This window comes from Anabrus simplex, chromosome 5 (assembly GCF_040414725.1).
Source record: "Anabrus simplex isolate iqAnaSimp1 chromosome 5, ASM4041472v1, whole genome shotgun sequence".
In the NCBI taxonomy this organism is placed as follows: Eukaryota; Metazoa; Arthropoda; class Insecta; order Orthoptera; family Tettigoniidae; genus Anabrus; species Anabrus simplex.
Genome location: NC_090269.1, coordinates 339,828,037 through 339,843,907, shown reverse-complemented (window position 1 = coordinate 339,843,907; position 15,871 = coordinate 339,828,037). Strand labels below are relative to the sequence as shown.

Below are 15,871 nucleotides of genomic sequence, written 5' to 3'. Positions count from 1 at the left end.
CAGAAGTACCATTATGAAATAATATGCATGGTTCAATTGAAATGAGGGTTTGATCATTTTAATTGCTTAAAACATTATTTTAAAATTGCATAAAAGAGTGAAATTATGAGCCGGGCTGAGCGGCTCAGACGGTTGAGGCGCCGGCCTTCCAACCCCTAACTTGGCAGGTTCAATTCCGGCTCAGTCCGCTGGTATTTGTAGGTGCTCAAATACGTCAGCCTCGTGTCGGTAGATTTACTGGCACGTAAAAGAACTCCTGTGGGACAAATTTTCTACACCTCGGCGTCTCCGAAAACCATCAAAAGTAGGTAGTCAGTGGGACGCAAAAATAATAACATTATTACTAGAAATTTGGATTTTAAATGTTTTAAATTCAAAAATAATATGTTGAGAACAAGTGAATACTTGAAAAGAGGAACTAGTATTGAAGAATAATTAGTTTTGACTTGGGTCTGAAAGGTGTATAAAAATTAATACGTTTTTGAACGAGCTAATACATAATTTTGTGGCTTTTCTTCACATTATTTCTTACAGTGCTCTCGCGGGCCACATGCGGCCCGCGGGCCGCCATTTGGAAACCCCTGAACTACATCAACGAATGTTCGTTCTAAGTGATACATGTGCTGCGGGTCAGTATTACTGCTGTCAACATTGTCGCATAGCGGTATTTCGAGGATGTTCGAAGCTGCGAACAGTGGGTTCGAGCTCATAATCTTCCGAATGTATGCTTACAGCAACACGGCCCGCAGTGTGTAGCCAACTGAATGTAGCCTACAGCAACTACGAATATTGTTGTAAAGTTGGACATACTAGTATTTTGGGAGGATTTGCTAAAAGAGAATTTCTACCAAAACGAATTCCACTTGCTCTTGGAAGTTGTCAGTTCTACTCCAATTCTCAGACGCACAGTGAGAAGTTCATTCTGCACGTCCAAGAGCTGAGAGCTGCGGTAATTGTCAGGGAAGTGTTTGGTTCTGTGTGCGAGTTGCGGCACGTACTAGGGCTGAGAGGTTGCGAAGGATGGAACAGCTACTGTGTGTGGGAACCGTTCTGTTCGTTCCGCGCTACTGGCTGGGCGGGACACGTGCCTGCAACACCTGCACCGTGTAATTTGTCCTGCGAGCCGTAATTATAGGTAATACACGGTAAAACCTGTCCGGGCCCTGTTACGGACTTCTTGAGTCAATTAGAGCCGCGGGACTAATAGTCAGACATGAAATCTGCTCCGTGCCTTGTTAGTTTAAAGTGGTCTACTTGAGCGATAGGTCAATTAATGTCATTGGAGGAACACTGTAATAATAATAATAAGAAGAAGATATATACGAATGAGTTGGCTGCGCGGCTAGGGGAGCACGCAGCTGTGAGCTTGCATACGGGAGATAGTGGGTTCGATCACCACTGTCGGCAGCCCTAAAAATGGTATTCGGTGATTTCCCATTTTCACACCAGGAAGATACTGGGGGTGTATCTTAAGGACACAGTCACTTCCTTCGCATTCCTAGCCCTCCCCTATCCCGTTGTTGTCGCCATAAGATCTGTCTGTGTCTGTGCGACGTAAAATACAAATTGGGCCGATTGCAGAAACGGTATTTAGACGATGTTGGTGGTTAAATAATGCCTCAATATGGGTACCGCTTTGCACAGGCGTTATATATTACTTAGACACTGTATAAAGCCGATGTTCAAACAGTCCCCAGGACTATATTTTTAACCTAAAATTTTAAGAATGAATCACAATCAGACGTAATGTAGGCCTACAATGAAGCATATTTGTATTGTCATGTTGAGACGATTCTGGGGAGAAACGTTATTCCGACGGCCTCCGTGGGTCATTTATCGCCAAATCGGAACAATTCATTTGAAATGTGCGGGTAGGTACAGTTTAAAACACGATTTCGCTTTTCAGAGATTAGATAAGTGACGTGTTTCGTGAACATGTCAGCCTGACTACGATTCTTTGCAACCTATATAATTTTCTTGGGATAATTTCCCTGAAAGAAGAGGTCTCATGGAATAAATCCATACCAGAATAATTCGTCCTGGCCTTTAGAGGGCTGTCACATACATCAGCCGGAAAGAATTCTATTCTATTTACTGCCAAGTGAAATCGAAATGGAATCCTACAACCTGTTTTCCAGTCATTGACCGGGTCAGGGATGGAATGAATGAAGCAGATATAGGCTATTAGTACGATGGGGTCCCCACTCCCAAAGTGATTTATTAATGACTGATAGATGCTATGAAATGAGAATGGAGTGTGTTGCTGGAAAAAATTGGTGAAATTGCGTAAAACCATGTTTAGGGCTACCAATTCTCGGGTTCGAACCCACGATCTCCAGAATGATAGCTTACATCTACACGGCCGTTCAACTCTCTCGGTTACAGAGTGCAATTGTTTAATCCTCCCTTTGCCTATGCTATTTAAACTACATTCACCGCAACGACAGCACTATAATGAAAGCTACACTTCCTCGTACGGTAGCGTGTTGCTTTACTGTCGATAATGTTCCACTTAAAAGCTATGTTCTTATCTGTGGGCAAGTAATGCTCATGTTTCGCCATATTGCATAATAAGTAAGACAGATGAAAGGTGACTAACGTTTGGCGCGCCCACCGATGAATTAACACTGCTTGCGACAAGCAAAGAGTAGCATGGAAGATACTTCTATTTCCATTTTCGAACCGATATTGAAACTTGAAACGGTGTCTACCTAAACACGGGCTAACATTGTTTATGAAATGGAACATCGTGCGTAACTTAGACGTTGTTTAGGTAGACATTGTCTAAGGGTTAATACTAGTCATCCTTTCTGAAATCAGCCCATTAATTTTGGCTTCCACCACAAACGATACAGAAGTAATGAAACCCTAATATTTTGACTTTCGTTTATATAGGGAACGTGGTAAAATAGGTTTGAGGGGCGTTAAATTCTGTTCGTGTTATGAACAATCTCATTTTGGTGTAAACTGTTTTACGTACGTCTCAAATAGAACTGTTGATAAGTTGCTACAGCGCACACGCAGGGTAAATGAAATGAAATGGCGTATGGCTTTTAGTGCCGGGAGTGTCCGAGGACATGTTCGGCTCACCAGGTGCAGGTCTTTTGATTTGACTCCCTTAGGCGACCTGCGCGTCGTGATGAGGATGAAATGATGATGAAGACGACACATACACCCAGCCGCCGTGCCGGAGAAATTAACCAATTATGGTTAAAATTCCCGACCCTGCCGGTTATCGAAACCGGCACCCCTGTGACCAAAGGCCAGCATGCTAACCATTTAGCCATGGAGCCGGACACACGCATGGCAATGCTACTACATTATCAGCTAACCACTTGCCCGACTCGTTGGCTGAATGGTCAGCGTACTGGCCTTCGGTTCAGAGGATCCCGGGTTCGATTCCCGGCCGTGTCGGGGATTTTAACCTTCATTGATTCAAACCAATGGCCCGGGGGTTGGGTGTTTGTGCTGTCCCCAACATCCCTGCAACTCACACACCACAATAACACACAGTTAGCTACAAATGGCAGATGCCGCCCACCCTCATCGGTCTGCCTTACCAGGGCTGCACTCGAGTAGAAATAGCCACACGAAAGAAAAAAAGCTAACTACCTCAAGCCACTCAGCTATTTTACAGCAATTTATTGTAACACTGCCGTTGATTTTACGGCAAAATTATTATTACCATTACTGTTGTAACAATGTTGAGGGGATAAATACTGACCCGCAGCACACATATCACTTAGAACGAAAATTCGTTGATATATAGTTTATGCGGTACGGAACCTTAGATGACAGAACCTTTCTGGTCAAGAGTTCTAAGCTGACATATTATCACATAATGGTTTTTCTAGACGCAACGATAATATGTTAGTTGATCATTCATCCCATTTTAATTGAAACCTGTCTGGTCCATCCCATTAAGTCCAGGATTAAAATCTCTAGACATGTCAGGAATCGAATTTAGGGCCTTCGGGTGAAAAGCAGGCATGCTGCCCCTATGATTAGATATAGGCTAAGCTATGATTATTTCGTCTAATAAACTTAAGCAATAAACTATGAATCTCAATAAGTCAAACAGTTGTAGTCTTTCGCGGACATAAGTGTAAGATTTTATATATTGGTAGAATTATTAAGGGACAGCATAAAAGCGTTTGAAATGTAGTGTACAATCAAAGTTTAACTGCCTGAACATTCTGAATCCGTAGTTCTTCTTTGCTTTATCAATGTTTGACAAGGACAGAGGCTAAGCAGTGGCTGTGGGCGGTGGCAGGATGCCAGAGGATTCTTAAGCTGTTATGATAGTCGTGAGGGCTCATTGGCTACTGTTGACTCAAGTGTACACACATTCATCCCGGCTGACACACTTCAATGACCAAAGAGAACTACATTTAGTAAGTGGACTTTTGCCTTAAGGTACACACAATTACTGTAGTTTTGACATTTTTCTTCAGAAATAGGTTTATTGTGCAGTGGCACATCATCATCTACAGGTACAGTATGCAGAAAAACAAAGCTGTTGCCCTCTTCATGTGATAATACTGTGTCAAACACACCTTCAAGCACTGAAGTCCTTCTCACCATACGGGCTCCGTTTCAAATCCCGACCAATACGCCTAAATGCGAGAACGCTCAAATGAAATGTTAAGGCGTGGTTATTTCCATTGGAGGGTCCGTGACACTGATCATGGTAAAACAGGCACGTAAATACTGCAAACTAGCTTGATTTTTCTTCCCATCTATCACTCTTCTTCTTCTTCTGATTCTACTAATTCTTATTTTTCTTTAACTCAGCTTTTCACCACATCACGTAGAGTCAGCGTTGCTTTGATGGATTCTTCTCTTCCATAAATGTCTATCAAATGCTTCTTCCCTCCTCCAAGTTTTTTCACTTTGATCCCCTTCTTCCTTGCCTTTCCATCTCATTCTTGGTCTTCCTCTATTCCCTGAACTTTCATTTTCCATTCTTCTAACTATTTTCCCCACGTAGTCCTCTCCTTTTCTCTGCACATGCTCATACCATCTTAGCCTACATTCTTGAACCTTCTTTCCTATATGTCCCACTTTCACTGATCCTCTATCATTCCTTGTTCTATCTTTTCTTGTAACTCAATTCATCCATTTTAACATTCTCATTTCTCCCACTTCCAACTTTCTCTCGTGTGATCGGCCAAGTTTCTGCGCTATAGAGCATCTCAGGTCTCACCACACATTTGTAGAGCTGTCCTTTCAACCTGCAACTGTTCTTATCACACACTACTCCACTGAATTTCTTTCAGTTCGCCCATCCTTCTGCTGTATTTCTACCTCCAGTCCTCCATCACTTTGAACATATGAACCTAGGTATTAAAACTCCCTGATGAATGGTAGTTCTTCTTCTTTCAGGTTAATATATAGGTTTTTCCTTCCTTCCTACACGTATATTCTGTTTTCATTCTGCTGATCCTTATTCTTCTTCCGGAGCTTTCCTCTACTCTTCAAATTTCGTGGGCCTTAATGATCTATGTTATCTATGGGTCCACAGCTCTGATGGTCCCCGATGCACCAAGCGACCGCTGCTCATCCCTAAGGTCTGTAGATTACGAGTGTATGCGTGGTCAGTGTGACGAGTTCTCTCAGTATGTGTGTGGTGTGTTCGGATACTGATCACTCTGGTCTGATCGGCTTTATCTTGCATATATGTAAATTTCCTTAGAATAACAATTAAAAAATAAAATGTCACCAATAACATTTTAAACCCATACTGACTATTTTTTTAATTCTTTGCTTTACGTCGCACAGACACAGATAGGTCTTATGGCGACGATGGGATAGGAAAAGCCTAGGAGTGGGGAGGAAGCGGCCGTGGCCTTAATTTAGGTACAGTCTCAGCATTTGCCTGGTATGAAAATTGGAAATCACGGAAAAACAGTGATGTTCGAACCCACTATCTCCAGGATGCAAGAACACAGCTGCGCGCCCCCAGCCGCACGGCCAGCTCACCCACTCATATTGACTATAGGTCATTCCAGTATTTCCCTTATGAAAACAGGGTTGCCACATTTAACGGCTCTGCTCAACACCATCACGAGAAAACGGCTGCACATAAATTTGTGAAATTCAGTATTTACGTTCAAGATAAAAAGCGGAAGAAACTAAGCTGCAAATTATTTTTATGAACTAAAGAAAATGCGGAGTTTACAGGGGCTATTTTTGGTTTGTGCAGAATCAGAGGTAAACAAAGGCACATATAAAAACTTCAGCGTTGATGTGCAAAGCAAATTGGGGGAGAAAATAGACAAATAATAATTTTCCGGGCTTGAGGGGTGAGGGGTGCATTTAATTGCATTTAATACATTTATCCAGGCAACGCGGGGTACTAATGTGCTGTCGTATCGTAACGTTCTCAGCCATAACGCAAATAATTCACTGTATTAATGTTAAAAGAAATAAATCACACACGTGGGCTCATCGCATAACTCTCACTCAACACAAGACAATTACGCGCTGATTTAAAGCCTAAAAGCACACAAGCAACAAATAAATACTGGCGATGACTTCACTACAGAAGAGAGTTGCCGGCGGTCCACAGGGTGAGGATTGTACCAGAGCAAGACAGAAGAAGGAAAATGAAGGAAGGCAACGAAGCGTTGGCTGTTTCCGTCATTGTCCTTCCTCCCTGCGAATGTATTATGAAAAAAAAAAGTTATTTAATTATTTTAATAACTCACGGGGAAAATGCCTCATCCTTTTTATCTACCTTCCATAATACATTACAAAGTACAGTATAATATCCCTTAATCACGAGGAATTATGGGTGTCTGAGAGGGGGTGTGTTCACTCCTTGTAGCTCCATAAGAGCAATACTGTTTTCTTAACGTGGAATAAGCTATAGACAGGCTACTTTATTCGACAGTAGCTGTCACGTGGTACGTATTCTACGGCACCGACACACCCTCGTTCCAACTTCTTTCAGTTACAAGGGAATTAGCAAATAACAATTTAGGTTATGGCGACCTCACTGAATCAGGAGCAGTGTGTATGACACACGATTCCAAGTTCGTGGGTTCGATCCCGGCCAAAGTAGCCGATATTTGAAGATCGTACAAAACAACGTAGCACTTCTTCTCTCCCTCTTTTTTTGTTGCTAGTGGTTTAACGCCGCCGGTGCCGCGGTGTAGGGGTAAATTTCCTGCTCTCACCCGGAGGTCCCGGGTTTGATTATTGACCAGGTCAAGGATTTTTACCTGGATCAGTCCGCCTCCGTAGCGTAACGGTTAGTGTTATTAGTTGCCGTCGTTGGGGGCCCGGGTTCGATTCCTGATACTGCCAGAAATTTAAGTATGACAGGATGGCTGGTATCTGGTTGAAATGGTAGATGCAGCTCTCCTCCATGGGGATGTGCCTGAAAAGAGCTGCGCCACCTCGGGATGAGGACACGAGTTTACCTGGATCTGAGGGCTGGCTCGAGGTCCATTCAGCCTATGTGATTAAAATTGAAGAGCAATCTGAAGGTGAGATGGATGCCCCGGTCTAGAGAGCCAAGAATAACGGACGAAAGAATTCGTCGTGCTGACTACACGGCACTTCACCATCTTTAGGACTCTGAGCTGAGCAGCGATCGCTTGGTAGGCCATGGCCCTTTAGGGCTGTTGTGCCATAGGGTTTGGTTTCATTTTTATCTTTTTTCCCTGTTAAACGGTTGCACTAACATATCGAAGAGTTTCGGTGACGGAATGACGGCAAAGGGTTAAGATTGGCAAGTAAGTGACCTTAGCCTTAATTAAGGTACAGCCCCAGCATACGCCTGGTGTGAAATTGGGAAACCACGGATAAAGATCTTCAGGGCTCCTGACGTTGGGTTTCGAGCCCACAATCTACCGAATGGAACCTCACAATTAAGTGATCCCTTGTCATATTTGTAGGCATGTTAAAGATCTCTGGTGGTTCGCTCTGCACCCACGTGGTAACATTAACTCACCAGTAGTATTTATCTTTGCTCTGAGATGGCAACAAAACAGAAAGTTGAAATTAGAGTGCCGGCCGCCTAAATGGCAAGCTTCTGATAGATTTCCTTGTGTATTAACGCTTTATTGCTTAGGTTTTAAGACTATACTTACCGCTCTAACAGTAGTAATTAAATGGTTTAAGCTATCACGTCTGCTGTACTCAATTTAGGCCTACTTACTGCACCACAGTTTATATCGTAAAATGAAAAAATTATATCATTTTTTATGTATCGAGAGTGTACGAAGCAGTGGTGGATGGACAGATCTGTAACATAATAATACATTTATTGCCTTTATGCCCCACTAACTACATTTATGACGGTTTTCGGAGACGCCGAGATGCCAGAATTTTATCCCGCAGGAGTTCCTTCAAGTGTCAGTAAATCTACCGACAATCGGCTGACGTATTTGGGCACCTACAAATATCCCCGGAATGAGCCAAGATCGAACCTACAAAGTTGGGGTCAGAAGGCCAGCGCTTCAACCGTCTGAGCCGCTTAGCCCGCCAGATCTGTAATTGGTCGTTTTACCTTCTGTAATACCGCTCCGCCACTTTCTCTTAAACGAAAATAGCTACTTGGGCCAATCAGATACGCAATTCTACAGTGACAAATACACTACTACTAGTTTTGATAAAAGTGGGGAAAAAAATGCCTTCACTTCTAAAGTTTGTAATTTGTGTCTGGTTTTTCTACCAATTATTTATCGGATCTTTTGTAATAATTTCAATTATATTTGAAAAGTAAGTTTAAGGGAAATGGTGATATGGAGACTGAAAGTTACTGGACATGTGTGTTTTATCAAGTAATTTAAATAAAATCTTGATAGCAAGAACATAACAAAATTAGGTTACTTAACCTTACCAACATTTAAGCACATTACATATCACACTAGAATAAAGTTTCATCTTTAAATTTCCCTCCATACAACATTAAAGTCTAAATTCAGAACTTTTTCCAACATTGTTTGTCTTAACAATATCACTTCTTACAGTTACTCAGGGACAACCTCCCATCATGCCATGCCTGTTATTCGAGTTCGTCAAATAAGTCCTGTCTATAAACAGTAAACCAGGAGAAAAATGTTCGAGGTCCCAGTAAAAAACCCTTATAATGAGGCGGACGTATATGCCTTCCCTCTGAAAGATGGGAATACATATACACTGAAGAAAATGGAAATTGGAACACCCAGAAGGAGTGGTGCTACATTGCTGCAATTGAACATGCAGGACGAGTGTTCGGTTCTGATTCAATGGTTACACGTTCAGGTCCCTCTGACGGCAAGTTTGGACAACAATCAATACAGGATGTGCCCACCACGAGCTGCAATACATTGATGAATTCGTCGAGGCATGGAGTCAATAAGGCCCTGGATCGCTTCCTGAGGAATTGTGTCCCATGCTTGCTGCACTGCACGGGTCAGTTGTTCCAGAGTTGTGGGTGGCTGAGGACGGTTGACCAGTTGTCGACCTATCATGTCCCACACATGCCCAATAGGACTGAGGTCCGGGGATCTGGCGGGCCATTCTAAGGTTGTGATGTCGTGGAGAGCTTCTCTGGAGATGCGTGCAGTGTGAACCCGGGCATTTTCCTGCTGAAACATCCCATTAGCAATGTTCCCCATCATAGGGACAACCACTGGATTGAGTACCCGATCAACGTAGTGTCGAGCAGTCATAGTGCCCTCAACAAGCACTAATTGTGATTTCACATTAAAGCCAATAGCTCCCCAGACCATAATGCTAGGTGTTGGTCGTGTGTGCCTCTCGACAATAAGTACTGGGCGGCCCCTCTCCCCGGTACGTCGGCGCACACGATTCCGGCGATCACTGCGGGCAAGACAGAAGCGCGATTCATCACTAAAGACGATCCTATGCCATTCGTCGACCCACGTCGATCTCTCTCGACACCAGGCCAGCCTTACACGTCGCTGTTTCTTTTTTTTTTTTTTTTTTGATAGTTGCTTTACGTCGCACCGACACAGATAGGTCTTATAGCGACCATGGGACAGGAAAGGGCTAGGAGTGGGAAGGAAGCGGCCGTGGCCTTAATTAAGGTACAGCCCAAGCATTTGCCTGGTGTGAAAATGGGAAACCACGGAAAACCATTTTCAGGGCTGCCGACAGTGGGGTTCGAACCTACTATCTCCCGAATACTGGGTACTGGCCGCACTTACACGTCGCTTTTGTAGGGTCAATGGAACACCTTCTGCAGGGACACGGGCCCGTAAGCCAGCTGCACGCAGGCGATTACCAACTGTTTGTTGTGTAACGTGGGGTGCCACAGCTGCTCGAATTTGCGCTGCTGTTGCATGGGGTTCCATCCGGGCCATCCGAATGATGCGGCGATCTTCTCTCACAGTTATCTGTCGCGCTGGGCCCGTGCCTGGTCTACGAGTGTGGGTACCTTCATTTGACCACTGTTGCCATACACGTTGTACCGTAGATGCCTGTCGGCCAACACGTGCAGCGACAGTCCTTAGCGATAATCCAGCCTCACAGAGCCCAATTATCCGAGCCCTCTCAAACGGCGACAGTTGTTGATAGCGTGCTCTTCTCTGTCGTCGAGGAATGTTTGACGGGGAACACTTCACTGCACCGACTGCAAGTCAACTACGCTATACCAGAGTCCGTATACTGGAGTTGATTCCTCCGCGACCAATCACGTGGGGAGACCTGTAGCAACACTCCAATGGGTCAGAAACTTTGATCGTTTACATACCTACATGGCATCGTTCCATATCTTGAAAATCAACACAAACGACCAATGCCTTCGTGGTGTTGCAATTTCCATTTTCTAAAGTGTAATAATAACATATGCATTAAACTTACTTTGTCTTAAATTGACATGTGTGGTTTCTCATTTAACCTATTCAATTGCTGTGTGAGGTGTCTTGAGGTGCGAGCTAGAGAGGTTTAATTCCTACCAGATAGCATACGTTCAAAAAATTAGCAACAGCTAATTCGCCCGGTATAATAACGTATGTTCAAATTCCTGAATTACTGTGTGATGCTGACGTGATACACATATACTAATGGTTTATACTTCTAAAAATATAAAATGGGAACAGGCACTGATAATATTTGGCCCTGCACCGTTGTTAAATTAAAGATTTTTGATAGATCGTCATTCTTCTTCTTCTTCTCTTCTTATGATGTCGTCTCCCTACGAAGGTTGGCAATCTACTTGATTATGATAACTCGTGAAACAGCGGCTTGAAAAATTTCAATGGGAGTTCTTTAAACCAGAATTTCTCCGTCTCCTCACAGATCGTTTCCCTTCAATTTTCTCCTCGATGATGAGTTAGAGAAGTTCATATCGTTCACTTCTCACGATGTGTCCAATGTATCTGGGCTTTCGTTCCTTGATGGTTGTTAGAAGCTCCTTTTTTTTTTATTTAACAAATTGAGGACTTCCTCATTGTTCTTCCTTTCTACCCGGGATATTCGAAGCATTCTTCTGTACAAGTATATTTCAAAAGCTTCAACCCGCCTCTCTAGCAAGAAGCTGAGTGCCCAACCTCAAAACCATACAGATGAGCAGGTAAAACATAGCATCGCAACATCCGAACTCGGAGATGATCGTTGAGATCTCCTCTCGTGAATGGTGAATGGGGCCCTCATTCTGTTGAACTAATTTTTCGGTTGCCCAATCCTGGATAAGACTTCATTCTTGGGTTCGCAATGCTCAGTCACTACAGCCCCAAGATATTTCACGGATGACACTTGCTGAATAATTGTGTTGTTGATGTACAGGGAGGCCTGATCTAGTGTTTTCGAAAACACAATCAGCTTGGTCTTGCCAATATTCATGAACAGAGCAAATGCGACACTGATCCTTACAACGTTATTAATAATACTTTGAAGATGAGCCATGTTATTGGCTAACACAATGGTATCATTGGCAAAGGGTATGTTATTAATGGGATTGCCATTTATCCTGATCCATATATTAACATTATCATTAATACATTTTATTTCACAGGTCTAATTAATGATAATAAACACTAGGTATAAGAAAGAGTATTCCTATCACTCCACTAACACTTGAAAATATATCTTGTGATAAATACTGAGCCCCTTCTGGAATCTTATTTCAGCACCGCTCTTATTCCCATAATTCTATATATGCAGAAGAACTGATGACAGTCAGTCTCCCAAGTAAAGCATCGATTTCATCACCATCGTTGGTGAATGTTTTGCAACTGGTTTGCCTGCTTGTAAATTTGCTTTCAGTACTTGCGGTTTCCTGCCTGCTTGTTGAGTACACTGCAGTTCTTCACGTTTCATCTACCATAAGAGAGTGTTTAGTGGCCGTTCCAGCGATCTGAATCTCAATTACTGTTTATCTCAGCGGATGCCTTCATGCCTGAGTAAATAACCAATCCATCTTACCAGACTGCAATGTGCGTAGTTATCTAGAATATTCTTAACGTTCTTTTGGGTGACCAAAATCCTCTCTCATCAGAAAAACCTCCACTTTTTGTGACTTTGTACAATTTTAAAAGTCGTACCACGTAGAACCGAGCTTGTTTGCAGACGACTGTAATCTGAATGCACTTTGTCACAACTGAAATGATGAATTATTTCCGCTTCACTGAATTCTGCAGGTACCGAAATAAGTGAAAGTCGATTAATGCAATCCCCATATAATAATTACCCGGCAAGTTGGCCGTGCTGTTAGAGGCGCACAGCTGTGAGCTTGCATCCGGGAGACAGTGGGTTCGAACCCCACTGTCGGTAGGCCTGAAGATAGTTTTCCGTGGTTTCCAATTTTCACACCAAGCAAATGCTGCGGCTGTACCTTAATTAAGACCACGGCTGCTTTCTTCCCACTCCTAGTCCTTTCCTATCCCATCGTCGCCATAAGACCTATCAGTGTCGGTGCGACGTGAAGCAACTAGCATATAATAATTTACTGACTAAGTCAATAGCTTTCAGCATGAACGGGTTGTCAAACTGACAAAGTAATACATTATATCTACAGCGTAGATATATCTTTTAAGGGGAAAAACTGGTATGATTATGTATGAAATCAAGCAGGGCTGTGTAAATGAGATGAGAGTACGTTCGCAGATCCTCGAATCGCAGCAATGATCATTTTGTCGACGCTTTTCGCAGGCAGCTGAAACTCTTTTCAGAATTTTACGAAGAAGTCGTGAATGGTACCTCGTGCTTCTCCAATCAATCCGATGCGATAACTTAAATATTGTCAACCTAGTGCTTCTGCTTGTAGAAAGGGATTTTCGGCTCGTAGATATTCTTTCTTCTCGAGGTGTATTTCCTCTGGATGCCCTGTATGGTGCTTGAATTGCACAGTGGGATCGAGAATGAATCCTTCCTTTTTATTTCTGCAGGCTATCATGTACATTTGCCGTGTGCTGCCAGTCGAAGGTACCGGTATACCGTGAATTTCTTCATGTATAAAGTGCTTCTTCCGGAACGCTTCTGCAAACAAAGATGTTATTTTATCGTGTTCAAGGGTTTCTTTCCCCCCTGACTCTTCTCCGACAGAGATTATCGTCCTAGGTTCTGCTCGGGAGAGTCCATACAGCAGAAGCATTTGATGACATTTTGATTGCATCTCGCAATTCGCTGAAATAGAGTCCTTGATTATTATGAACCCAATTGTTGGTAGAGGGATATTTCTTATAGAGTTCTACAACGATCCCTTTCTGGAGTAGAGAGCCCCACGTTGCCAGTTCCAGATTCCTCAGTTCTTGCCGGATTTTCCTTGGATTAGGCAGAAAGTTTTCTCTACTATAGAACCTCTTGGCATCTGTAATGTTAAGAATCTGTAAAACAGTTTGTAGTTTAAATGTCAGATCGCGTATTTTTGAAATACAAATATTTCCGGCTCTGCAAGAACATCACATGCACTATTTTTCTGAATATAAACTTTTCACGTCGGTCTGAAAAGACCAAGCTCTTCATACCGTCGCTGCACATAGAAAAACCGCTATGTAATAATACACAGCTCAAATAAATTAGGGGAACATGTTTTGTAACGACTGGTATGTGAACGTTAATTTAGTAGATGGGACTCCAATGGTCGTACAACATACCTTGAGACCTTAGCTACTCAGGGTTTGTCAAATCGAAGTTATACTCAATCTGTAGGCGTAGCCATGCATTAAATTGTCAGGTGACCACTCAAAAAGTGAATAGCGGTGCGTCCGTGTGTCGTTGTGAGGTACACAGACTACTGGCGTTATTTGAGCACGTTGTACGTCAACCAGCACATCCCATGGGAAATCTTAACGAGGTTGAAGTCGCAAGGGCCATAACGTTGATCCAGGAAGGATGGACTTTTCGTCGTGTTGCTGTGGATCTTAATGCCTCTCCGGCAGTTATTCGTCACTTGTGGTATCGCTACAACGAGACAGACCAGTTCACAAAGAGGCTTGGACAAGATCGTGGACGCATGACAACTCCACAGGATGACCGATAACTGACCATCTGTGCGTTGCGGCGTCGTTCAGCAACTGCCAGAGAACTGTAACAAGACTTCAGGAGGGTCACTGGAGTCACGGTATCTGACCAGACAGTAAGCAACAGGTTAAGAGACGTCCTGTTCGAGTGCCCCGTTTAACGCAGCAACATCGCGCAGCTCACCTTCAGTTTGCCCGTACCCACGTCAACTGGCAACTTCGCCAATGGGGACCTGTGTTGTTCACAGACGAGTCCAGATTTCCCCTGACAGCGTGATGGACGTCAACATGTATGGAGACGCCGTGGTGAGCAGTACATGCCGAATGTTGCCCAGGAAGGCGACCGATTCGGACAAGGTTCTGTGATGGTGCAGGGTGGCATCAGTAATGATGGCCGTACGGATCGTTTCGTCGTCCATGGTAATCATACCGCTGCGGGGTACATCGAGCAGATACTGCTATAGCATGTGTTGGTTGCTGCATACCGTGTTGGCCCTGAATTCTTACTCATGCACGACAATGCCAGGACTCACGTAGCGTGCATCACCAGAGCTGTTTTGTGAGAATTAGACATTCAAGAGATGGAATGGCCAGCAGTGTGTTCCGACCTTAATCCCAGAGAGCATGTTTGGGATAGGCTTGATAGAAGTGTTCGAGGGCGTCGTGTTCCACCACAGACTCTACAAAACCTCGAACAGACTCTCATTGAATAATGGGACCTCATACCGCAACGTGACCTCCGTCGACTTATACGGAGCATGTTACGCAGGTGCCAAACTGTGATACATGCTCCTGGACGACATACACCATACTGAAGCTCTCCAACTGTGATAAAAAATCCACCCTGGATGACTGTTATCACTTTGTTTTCGCCCCTATTTGGACATTTTCCGTTTGTGTTCTGAAGCTGAATGCTAATCCATTGGTATTATTTTCTATACTTCAACGGTAAAGAATAAAGGTTTAGTTGGTAATATACCTGGGTATGAGGTATTGTTCTGCAGAGCATGGCATATGCTCAAAAACATGTTCCCCTAATTTTTTTGAACTGTGCATTTCAGCTTAGAACTCTGGCCAGGAAGGTTCTGTCATTCAAGGCTCGGTATTGCATGAAATATCTATATCAAATAATTTTCATTCTAAGTTATTCATGTGCTGCGGGTCAGTATTTCTCCCCTCAGCTTTGTCACATAGCAGTAGGATTGAGGCCCAACGACGATATTTTAGGTCAGAACACAGTGCGCTATCGGATGTGTCTGTGGTAGATGTAGAATACAGAACGTCGACATTGGTAAAACAACCCCAGCCAGACTTGAAAAACTATTTGCAGGTGACGTAGGTAACGTGAGGCTAGACACTGTTTTGATGGAATGCAATATCCTCTCTACCTACCGAGTGAGTTGGACGGCACAGTATAAGCTTGCAATTGCACGAAGAAGTGGCATCATCCAGGC

The 15,871-nt window shown here is 43.4% G+C and overlaps 1 protein-coding gene across 1 annotated transcript in view; it reads right to left on the bottom strand.

Moving 5' to 3' along the window:
* Positions 1-15,871, bottom strand: part of LOC136874524 (homeobox protein unplugged-like) — a 210,571-nt gene that overhangs the window by 67,862 nt on the left and 126,838 nt on the right. The window lies entirely within an intron of this gene.